Source organism: Mobula hypostoma, chromosome 17 (assembly GCF_963921235.1).
Source record: "Mobula hypostoma chromosome 17, sMobHyp1.1, whole genome shotgun sequence".
NCBI lineage: Eukaryota > Metazoa > Chordata > Chondrichthyes > Myliobatiformes > Myliobatidae > Mobula > Mobula hypostoma.
The window spans coordinates 48,920,285-48,932,303 of NC_086113.1; positions in this window are offsets into that span (position 1 = coordinate 48,920,285).

Below are 12,019 nucleotides of genomic sequence, written 5' to 3' on the forward strand. Positions count from 1 at the left end.
GTCCTAACCTATTTGACCTTTCTCTGTAACTCAGTTTCTCAAGTCCCGGCAACATCCTTGTAAACCTTCTCTGCACTCTTTCAACCTTATTTATTATCCTTCCTGTAATTTGGTGACCAAAACTGTACACAATACTCCAGATTCGGCCTCACCAATGCCTTATGCAACCTCACCATAACATTCCAACTCCTATACTCAATACTTTGATTTATAAAGGCCAATGTACCAAAAGCTCTCTTTACAATCCTGCCTACCTTTGACGCCGCTTTTAGGGAAGTTTGTGTTTGTATTCCCAGATCTCTGTTCTACTGCACTCCTCAGTGCCCTACCATTTACCTTGTATGTTTTCATTAGTTTGTCCTTCTAAAGTGCAATACCTCACACTTGTCTGTATTAAACTCCATCTGCCATTTTTCCGCCCATTTTCCCAGCTGGTCCAAATCCCTCTGCAGGCTCTGAAAACCTTCCTCACTGTCCACTACACCTCCAATCTTTGTATCATCAGCAAATTTGCTGATCCAATTTACCACATTATCATCCAGATCAATGATATAGATGACAAACAACAATGGGCCCAGGACCGAACCCTGTGGCACACCATTAGTCACAGGCCTCCACTCAGAAGTAATCCTCCACTACCACTCTCTGGCTTCTCCCATTGAGCCAATGTCTAATCCAATTTACCACCTCTCCATGTATACCTAGCGACTGAATCTTCCTAACTAACCTCCCATGTGGGACCTTGTCAAAGTCCTTCCTGAAGTCCATATAGACAACATCCACAGCCTTCCCTACATCCACTTTCCTGATAACCTCCTTGAAAAACTCTAATAGATTCGTTAAACATGACCTACCACGCACAAAGCCATGTTGACTCTCCCAGATAAGTCCCTGTCTATCCAAATACTTGTATATCCTAGCTCTTAGTGCTCCTTCCAATAATTTACCTACTACTAATGTCAAACTTACTGGCCTATAATTTCCTGGATTACTTTGAGCCTTTTTTAAACAAGGGAACAACATGAGCTATCCTCCAATCCTCCAGCACTTCACCCGTGGATACCGCCATTTTAAATATATCTGCCAGGACCCCTGCAATTTCAACACTAGTCTCCTTCAATGTTCAAGGGAATAGTCAGGTCATGGGGATTTATCTACTCTGATTTGCCTCAAGATAGCAAGTACCTCCTCCTCTTCAATTTGTATAGGTTCCATGACCTCACTACTTGTTTGCCTTATTTTTATTGACTCCGTGCCAGTTTCCTGAGTAATACAGACGCAAAAAACCTATTTAAGATCTTCCCCATTTCTTTTGGTTCTATACATAGCCGGCCACTCTGATCTTCAAGAGGACCAATTTTATCCCTTACTATCCTTTTGCTCTTAGTATACCCGTAGAAGCTCTTTGGATTATCCTTCACCTTGACTGCCAAATCAACCTCATGTCTTCTTTTAGCCCTCCTGATTTCCTTCTTAAATTTTTTTTTGCACTTTTTATATTCCTCAAGCAACTTATTTTCTCCCTGTTTCCTATACATTTTATACATCTCTCTCTTCTTCTTTATCAGAGTTCCAATATCCCTCGAGAACCAAGGTTCCTTATTCTTACTCACTTTGCCTTTAATCCTGACAGGAACATACAAACTCTACACTCTCAATATTTCTCCTTTGAAGGCCTCCCACTTACCAATCACATCCTTGCCAGAGAAGAACCCGATGTCATTTGGGGGTGCTGGGAGCAGACCCAAATGCAAGACACAGACACTGAAGTACTAGGAACAGGACAGGACTAGAGTTAGGGATGAGACTGGATGCAGACTAGGAGCTGGGACAGGAACGCAGACTTGGGCTAGGACTTGACTAGAAAAGCGGGACCTGGACGAGGAACTAGGAACTTGGAACCTGGACAAAGACTCCGAGCTAGAGACTGGACAAGGACCCGAAACCTGGGTCTTGACTCGGGCTCAGCCCCCAGATCTAGGCGAAGACATGATGTGGTCCTGGTAAACAGGAACCTCGGAACGCAGAGCCTTGGTCGAGCGAGAGACAGGAACCCTCCTTGGGAACAGGACATAGGGCCGGGACTCATACACAGAATGCTGAACTCGACAAGACAGTTCCCAACACTAGGTAGCGGCAAACAGCCAGACCTACCTAGTGAAGGCATGGACACAGAGACAGTTCAAAACAACAACAGACAGTTGCTTATCTTGCTCCAGCAGTTGAACTTGACAGCAGTGGAGGCGAGGCGAGGCGAGGATTGAGACACTGGTTGCAGGACAAGGCTTCAGGCGGAAGGAGCAGAGAAGGGATTCAGACAGGAACAATCCAGCAACTGAAGCTGAACCAAGGAGCTATTGATGTAGCCAGCCCAAAATACAAGTCAGCTGCCTCAGTTAGAACACCCAACAGAAAAAGGAAAAACCAGAAAACCTGGAATAAGGAACATTGGACCGGACCATGAACTGGAATCCGGACTTCACATATCAACCCATGACACCTGTCCCAATCCACGCTTTTTAGATCCTTTCTCATTTCTTCAAATTTGGCCTTTTTCCAGTTTAGAACCTCAAACCGAGGACCAGATCTATCTTTATCCATGATCAAGTTGAAACTAATGGTGTTATGATCACTGGAACCAAAGTGTTCTCCTACATATTGCATCCTCTCTAGTTGGTACCTCTATATATTGATTTCAAAAACTTTCCTGAACACATTTTACAAACTCTAACCCGTTTAGACCTTTAACAGTATGGAAGTTCCAATCAATATGTGGAAAATTAAAATTCTCTACTATCACAACTTTATGTTTCCTGCAGTTGTTTTTTATCTCTCTGCAGATTTGCTCCTCCAATTCTCACTGACCATTAGGTGGTCTATAATACAACCCCATTAATGTGGTCATACCTTTTCTGTTTCTCAGCTCCACCCATATGGCCTCGGGGTAGACAAGCCCTCTAGTCTGTCCTGCCTGAGCACTGCTGTAACATTTTCCCTGACTAGCAATGCCAACACCGCACCCCCCCCCACCCTTCATTCCTCTGCCTCTGTCACATCTGAAACATTGGAACCCTGGAACATTAAGCTGCCAGTCCTGCCCCTCCTGTAGCCAAGTTTCACTAATGGCTATAATGTTGTAATTCCATGTGTCAGTCCATGCCCTCAGCTCGTCAGCCTTCCCCACAATACTCCTTGCATTGAAATAGACACACCTCAGAAGATTATTACCACCACACACAACCCTTCAGTTTGTGACCTTGCATGAACTTTTAACATCATTTATTTTCACCCCGCTCCACTATCTGCTCTGGCACTCTGGTTCTCATCAGCCCTGTAAATCTAGTTTAAAGCCTCCTCAACAGCACTAACAAACCTCCCTGCAAGGATATTGATCCGCTTGTAGTTCAGGTGTAACCCGTCTCTCTTGTACAGATCCCACCTTCCCCAGAAGAGGTCCCAATAATTCTGAAATCTGAAACCCTGCCCCTACATCAGTTCCCCAGCCACATGTTCATCTGCCAGAACATCCTATTCTTACCCTCACTGGCACGTGGCACGTGGCACAGGTAGCAATCCTGAGATTACCACCCTCGAGGTCCTGCTTTTTAACTTCCTACCAAGCTCTCTATACTCACTTTTCAGGACCTCCTCACTCTTTTTTCCTATGTCAATGGTACCGATGTGTACCACGACATCTGGCGGGGAGGCAACAAACTATCTGGGAGTCTCTGTCACGACCACAGAACCTCCTGCCTGTATCTCTAACTATCCAGTTCCCTATCACTACTGCTCTCCTCTTCTTCCACCCTCCCTTCTGCATGGCAGAACCAGACTCAGTGCCAGAGATCTGGCTGCCACAGCTTGTCCCAGGTAAGTCATCCCCCGCAACAGTATCGAAATTGGTATACTTGTTTTTGAGGGGAATGGCCACAGGAGAACACTGCTCTGCCTGCCCTTTCCTCTTCCCTCGCCTGACGGTAACCCAATTACCTGTGTGCTGCTCCTTTGGTGTAACTACCTCCCTGTAGCTACTATCTATAATCTCCTCATTCTCCTGAATGATTCAGAGGTCATCCAGCTCCTGCTCCAGTTCCCTAATGCGGTTTGTTAGGAGCTGCAGCTGGATGCACTTCTTGCAGATACCATTGTCAGAGACACCGGGGGTCTCCCTGACTTCCCACGTCCTGCAAGAGGAGCATTCCAACATCCTGCCTGGCATTCTCTCTACTCTGAACAAACAGAACAAAACAACTTACCGGAACCTACCCTTGCCTCTGCCTATTTACACCAAAGCCTGTTGAGCCAAAGCCATCCCACTCTGACTCAGTCCACTCCGACGATGGCCACTTCACTAGACAAAACTTCTTTTATAGTGCGTTAGCTGACCGACTGTCTTCAGCTCCTCCGCTCCCAATTGGTTGGCTGTTTAAAAACCTGAAAAAGCCTGCGAGTCCTCTCTTTCTCAGCTCTGATAACTTTCGGTGTTGACAGATGTGAAGAATTTAGTCAAGAAGAAAAAGAAAAGAATGCAAAGCTGGAATTAAACAGAGCTCTTGAGGATTAACCAAGTCAGAAAAGAACTCAAGAAGGAAATTATGAAAGCCAGGAGGGCCATGAAAAGTCTTTGGCAAGGAGGATTCCAGGGAAATCCAAGGCATTCTGTACATACACCAAGAGCAAGATGATATCTAGGGAGACCATTCAAGGATAAAGGGGGAGAACATTTGCTTGGATGGGGAAGATGTGGGTCAGGTCCTGAATGAATACTTTACATCAGTTTTTACCAAGGAGAAGGATGTGGCGGACAGAGAGATCAGTGACAAGTGTATTTATATGTTAGGGCATTTCAAGGTAAAGGAGAAGGTAGTGTTGGTCTCTTAAAGAGCACTAAGATGGATAAGTACCCAAGGCCTGTTGGAATACACTCCAGGCTATTGAAAGAGGCAAGTGAAGATATTGCTGGGGCCTTGACCAATATCTTCGTATCCTCTATAGCCATAGGCAAGGTCCTGAGGACTGGCGAATGGCTAATGTTGTTCCATTATTCAAGACGAGAACAAGGGAGAATCTTGGAAACTATAGACCAGTGAGTCTCACATCAATGGTAGCAAAATTACTAGAGAGAATTCTTAGGGATAGGATTTGTGAGTATTTGGCCTAATTAGGGACAGCCAGGATGGTTTGGTGCAGGGCAAGGCATGTCTTACTCATTTGATTGATATTTTTCACGAGGTGATGAAGGTGATAGATGAAGGTAGAGTTGTGGATGTTGTCTAGATGGATTTTAGTAAGACATATGACAAGGTCCCTCATGGCATATTCAAAAGATTAAGATGTATGGGATCCATGGTAAATAGGCTGTTTGGATTCGGAACTGGCTTGTCTGTTGAAGACAGGGAGTGGTCATCAAAGGGACTTATTCTAGCTGGAGGTTTGTGATTAGTGGTCTTCTGCAGGGATCTGTATTGGGATCTCTGCTGTTTCTGATGTGATGTATGTAAATGACCTGGATGAAAACATAGATAGGTGGGATAGTAAGTCTGCAGATGATACCAAAATTGGCGGTGTTGTGGATAGTGTAGAAGACTAGCAAAGAATACAGTAGATCAGTTACATATATGGGTGGAGAAATGGTTTAGCCTAAACAAATGTGAAGTGTTGCACTTTGGTGGGTTAAATGTAAAGAGAGAGTACACTATTAAGGTCAAGACTCTTAACAGTGTTGATGAGCCGAGGGATCATAGGTTCCAAGTTCATAACTCCCTAAGAATGGTACACAGGTTGATAGGGTGGTTAGGAAGGCATATGGTACATTTGCCTTTATTAGTTGAGGATTTCAGTTCAACAGTCATGAAGTTATCTTGCAGCTTTATAAAACTCTAATTAGGCTGCATCTGGAGCATTGCACACAGTTCTGGTCATCCCATTATAGGAAGGCTGTCGAGGCTTTGGAGAGGATGCAGAAGAGGCTTACCAGGATACTATTTGGATTAGAGAGCTTGTGCTGTAATGAGAGGTTGGATAATCTTGGGCTGTTTTCTCTGGAGCAGGGACCACTCAATGAATGGTAACGATCCATGGCATAAATAAGTTTGGGAACTCCTGGTCTAGGGCAAAGTTAGTCTTCTTATGATGCCCATTAAACTTATTATTTATGGACTCACCTTTCAGTCTCTCACACATATTCACAATATGTCACTCCATTATAACCGAATGCTGCAAAATTGTTACAGTTGAGAAACAACCCAATCTGCCCGAAGGTCCGTGTTAGAACGGTCCAAGAGTGTTCCTTTTCATCTAGCTCATCAACATATCCTCGCATTCCTTTCACTTCACAGGTTGATAACATCCTCTTAATTAGCCAGTGCTATTCTCATCACCTACCCTTTTTATTGTATCACTTTGGAACTTAAATAACTGCAAAAGACCTTCCTTATATATGAACATTTAAACATATTTTTTAACCTTCAAGTTATATATCTAGTTATGTTCAAGTTAGTTCTTAAACAAATTCTTAAGGGCACTATCAACATTACTTTTTCTAGGCGTGTTTGTCATGTCCATTCTTCTGCGATAAAAGATTTAATTTCTAGTCTAAGTTTGATCACATGCTGAAACCGACAGAAAACCACACAAGGAGATGTAAGAAGAGCTGACCAAAAGGCTTGTTTTTTTTTGCATGTTCCTGGAGGAGAGGAAACAGGAGGATTTAGGGAGGGAATTCTGTAGCATATCATGTAGAGCAATGAAGATCAGTGATGCATGGGAGCCAGAACTGGACAAGCAAAGAGTACTAAGAATGCTGAGGAGCTGGATAAAACTACAAAAGTAGCAGGAGATAAGGCCACAGGGATATTTAAAAAATACCCTGAAAGCCTTGTGCAGATCTTGATCTGTGTGAAAGGGGAAATCTCTAAGAAAGCTTTAGGTACCACTTACCTATTCAAATAAGTATTAGCAATGTGAACACACAAATTTGAGTCAGAAATGTATAACCAGAAAGCCTGACAATCAGGAGCACTGATTGTGCTCCTGATTCTCTCCTACCCAAACACAAAAGGTTAGCCAATGTTGGATGCCACACTTGGGCGAGGAACATTAATCATTTGCTTATTTGCTCAGACTTCCCACAGGGGGCACAACATGTTATGACTGAATTTCTCAGTGTAGTCGGGAGTTATTGACACAGGTCTGGTCCCTGGAAAATTTCTCCCCAAAAAAATCCTGCATCTTTAAGAAATAATGATACTGTGGACTGCAGTTCAATGATGACACCAGGGCTGCTTCTAGGACAAGAGGAATCCAAGTGCCTTATCTGTTCAGATACAAAGTTGCTCATTAATTGGAGGTGGCTGAATCTAGTTCAATAAGATTGTAGTCTATATGAAAAACTCCGAAATCCGCCCCCACCCTGCCACACTTCAGTGACCATCTTTGATTCTCTTTATTCGAGAGTACAAAGAGTATGGATCCAGACTACCAGGTAAAAATTTTACACCTTGTTTAGTTGAACCCTCAAATTCACTAGAATGTGTTGAAATGAGTTGCCCTTTACAAAGTGTATTGAAGCATGCACCCTTGGATACTCGATGCGGCAGATATCATTGGCCCTGGAAAGATTTGATCATGACAACTTTATAATGCACTAGTTTTCATTGGCCTTCATTTTTCTGGGATGTATTGACCTCGGTTAGAAGCTCCTATTGGCTAAAAGTAAAACTCTCTGACAAGTCCAGGAAAGTTCAACAAAGGTCCTTAAACAGAGACACTGGGACACTGAAGAGGTTGAACTAAATGCTGCAGGCATTCCATTTCCATTTACTCTTTTCTTGTGAATTCTTATTACACCCAAATCCTTAGCAAACTCTACTTTCGTTAACAGAGGTGCCTCAATATATGGATGCTTAACTTTTCCGGTTTCAAAGTTCAAAGTACAGCACATTTATTATCAATGTATGTACACATCATACAGCCTTGAGATTCGTCTCCTTATAGGCAACCACAAAACAAGAAACTCAAAAGAACCTATTTAAAAAAATACTCAATGTGCAGAGAGAGAGAGAAAAAAACAAATTGTGCAAACAATAGAAGTAAGTAAATAGCATTCACTATGAAAGTAAGTCCTCAGACACAAAGTCCGGAGCAGCTGGAGCAAAGTTTTAAAGCGCAAACAATGCCAGAACATTGGGACATCAGAGGTCTGTGAACACTGTGGATCCCGGCTACCAGGGTCATCTACTGTTCAGTTCAGACACCCTGTCAGAGTGACGCTTCCTGCGTGACATGGTTGCTCAAGTGAGTGTGCTGCCTCTTGATGAGAAGGCAAAGAGCGAAAAAACCTAATTCCAAGCTACCAACGGGACGTGACGGGCAATACTCTGCATCAATGGGTGGTGTTACATATGGGGCTTCGTCGTAGTTAAGGTGGCTAGACCTCTGCTCGGTGCAGATTTCCTGTATGCCCAAGGACTGTTAGTTGATCTTAAGAACTGCTGGCTTGTGGATGTCAGGGTTGTTACCTTGCTCTCCCAGTAACTTCCCAAGAACGACTCTGACAAGTGCGTGCACCACCTCATTGCGAGTTCACTCGACTGCTGGGTGAATTGTCAAACTTCACCAAGACCATATTCTCCGCACAGTCACAAAACATGGGTTTGAGCACCACATTTCCATCATTGGCCCGCCAGTCCATACTTGTGCATCTAGACTAGATCCAGAAAATCTAGTAACCGCGAAGGCTGATTTTGCCAACGTGAAAGACTTGGCATGTATGTCAGTCAAATAGCCCCTGGGCTTTGCCCCTCTGTATGGTTCCTGAGTTTGACAGTGGTTGCCACCCATGTAGTGATTACCGACGCATTAACGAGGTTACCACCCTCGATTGTTACTCGATCCCACACATCCAAGACTTTTCGACACGTTTAGTCAGTAAGTTAACTTTTTCCAAAGTCAATTTAGTGAGGGGCAACTATCAGGTGCCTGGGTGCTCAGAGGACATTCCCAAAACAGCTGTGATAACTCAATTTGTCTTCTGAGCTTCTGTGCATGCAATTTAAGCTGGAAAATGCAGCACAGACTTTCTAACAGCTGATGGACTTAGATTTTCCTTTTGTTTACCTGGATGACATACTTGTCGCCAGTGCATCCAAATCCAAACACATATCCTATTTCCACACAGTTTTCGAGTGCTTAAGCCAACACGGGCTGATTATTAACCCTGCTGACTGCCAGTTTGAGTCATCAACCATTGACTTTCTCGGCTATCGCATCTCTGCTGAAGGTGCGAAACGTCTCCTATCAAAAGTAGCTGCTATTATGGATTTCCCACCGCCCCACACTACTAAAAAACTACAGGAGTTTTTAGGCATGGTGAATGCCCGCGGACAAAAATTAACCATCATGCTGTGAGCTCCCTGAATGACAGTCTGACCATGTCAATATAGACCTTTTTGGTCCTCTTCCCCCACTTTGGCGGTTTCACATACCTCCCTACCATGGTGGACCGTACTACCAGGTGGCCAGAGGCTGCTCCCCTGGCATTGACAATGGCTGCAGACATGGCTCGAGTGTTTATCAGCACCCGTGTAGCTTGGTTTGGCACCCCATCTGATATTTCCTCTGACTGCAGTCCCCAATCAGACCTCTGGGCTGTGATGGCCCAGAACCTCGGTGTTAGGCTACATCACACCACGGTGTATCACCCGCAGTCCGATGGTCTATGTGAGTGGTTTCACCACTCCTTAAAGGCTGCTCTGAGGGCACACCTGACCAATGAGTGTTGGCACGATCATCTCCCGTGGGTCCTTCTGAGACTCTCAACAGCTCCAAAAGAGGACATGCAGTCATCTGCAGCTGAGTTGTTATAAGGACTGCCGTTATGAGTGCCACGTGATTTCATTCCTGACACCATGACCTTTCAACAGTGTTCCACCCTGCTCAGTAAATACAATTCTTTTTCTCCTATTACTACCTCTCATCATGGTGTACGGCACTCTTGGGTTCCTGTTCAACCTACATTCTGCCTCAGTTATTTTCATCTGCCATGATGCACACGGACATCCCCTTAGTCCCCCTTATGATGGCCCATTTTGCGTTTTGGAATGGGGAGAAAAGTCTTTTATCATAGATAACAGGGATAAACCTGAACGTATTTCGGTAGATCACCTTGAACCTACCCATCAAGATTTGGAGTATTCTGCTACCATGCCTCTGGTGTCATGACGTGACCATGAGCGTGTCATCACAGCTCTGGATGAGCCAGAGGTACCTGCTGTTCATCCACCCATGGAATATAGGACCTGAGCTGGGTGGCTTGTCCGTGCACCAGAGGGGCTCATAATACCGGTTTTAGTGAATTACGGGGATGCCTGTGTAGAGTAATGTAATTAGTGGAACTGTACATAATTCACAATCACTGATATTGGGCTGGCGTTTCAGTTTAAGAGGATGGTCTGACGTGATGACGTAATTATGTAAAGGATTTATAGCGTACTTTGAGTTCAGTTTTTTTGGGTGTTCAATAAATGAGCTGCTATGGCTTTTCTGAAACATAAGATGTGTCTGCCATTTATTGGTGAGTATCTACAAATATACCCCCAGTTTGCTCTGTTTAATACATTGAGGTTACATTTACAATAAATGATATTTCACCTTACCTAATGGCACTCTAGAAAAGTTTTCAAAGTTACAAACGTGCAAAGTAAATTTATTTTCACTATATACAACCCTGAGATCCACTTTCCTGCAGATATACTCAGTAAATCCAAGAGCCATAATAGAATCAATGAAAGAACTTACCGAACAGGACAGACAAGCAACCAGTGTGCAAAAGACAACACACTGTGCAAATACAAAAAGAAAAGTAAATAAATAACAAATGAATATCGAGAACATGACATGAAGGGTCCTTGAAAGTGAGTCCAAAGGTTGTGGGAACAGTTTAATGATGAGATGAGTGAAGTTGAGTGAAGTAAACTCCTCTGGTTCAAGAGCCTGATGGTTGAGGGATAATAACTTCCTAAAACTGGCGGTGTGAGTGTTGAGGCTCCTGCACCTTCTTCTGATAGCAGCAGTGAGAAGAGAGCATGACCTGGATGGCGGAGGTCCCTGATGCTAGATGCTGCTTTCCTGCGACAGTGCTACGTGTAGATGTTCTCAGTGGTGGGTGGGGGGGGGGGGAGGAGAGCTTTACTCATGATGGACTGGGCCTTATCCACTACTTTTTGTAGGATCTTCCATTCAAGGGCATTGGTGTTTCCATACCAGGCTGTGATGCAACCAGTCAACATACTCTCCACCATACATCTATAGAAGTTTAGATGTCATGCCAGATGTTTGCAAATTTGTAAGGAAGTAGAGGCACTGCCACACTTCCTTTGTAGTTGCACTTAAGTGTTGGGCCCAGGAAAGTTCCTCTGAAATGATTACACTGAGGAATTTGAAGTTGCTAACCCTCTCCACCTCTCCTCATGGACCTCCAACTTCCTCCTCTTGAAGTCAATAATCGGCTCCTTGGACTTGCAGACATTGAGTGAGAGGTTGTTGTGGCACTACTCAGCCAGGTTTTCAATCCCCCTCCTCTATGCTGATTTGGCCAATGACAGTGATGTTGTCAGCAAACTTAAATATAACTTTGGAGTTGTGCTTAGCCACACAGTCATAAGTGTAAAGCAAGTAGAGCAGGTGCGGGGAGCAGGGTAAGCACACAGCCTCGTGGTACACCTGTGCTGATGGAGACTGCGGAGAAGATGTTGTTGCCAATCCGAACAGACTGGTGTCTGCAAGTGAAGAAATCAAGGATCGCACAAGGAGGAATTGAGACCAAGGTCTGAAGTTTATCGATTAGAATTGAGGGGAAGATGGTACAGAATGCAGACTGTAGTCGATAAAGAGCATCCTGATGTATGCATCTTTGCTGTCCAGATTTTCCAGGGTTCAGTGAATGCACATAGATTTGCAGTGTCACCATCAGAAAGCACACAATTCCTTTCAGATCCAATTTTCTCATGATTGAGAGAAA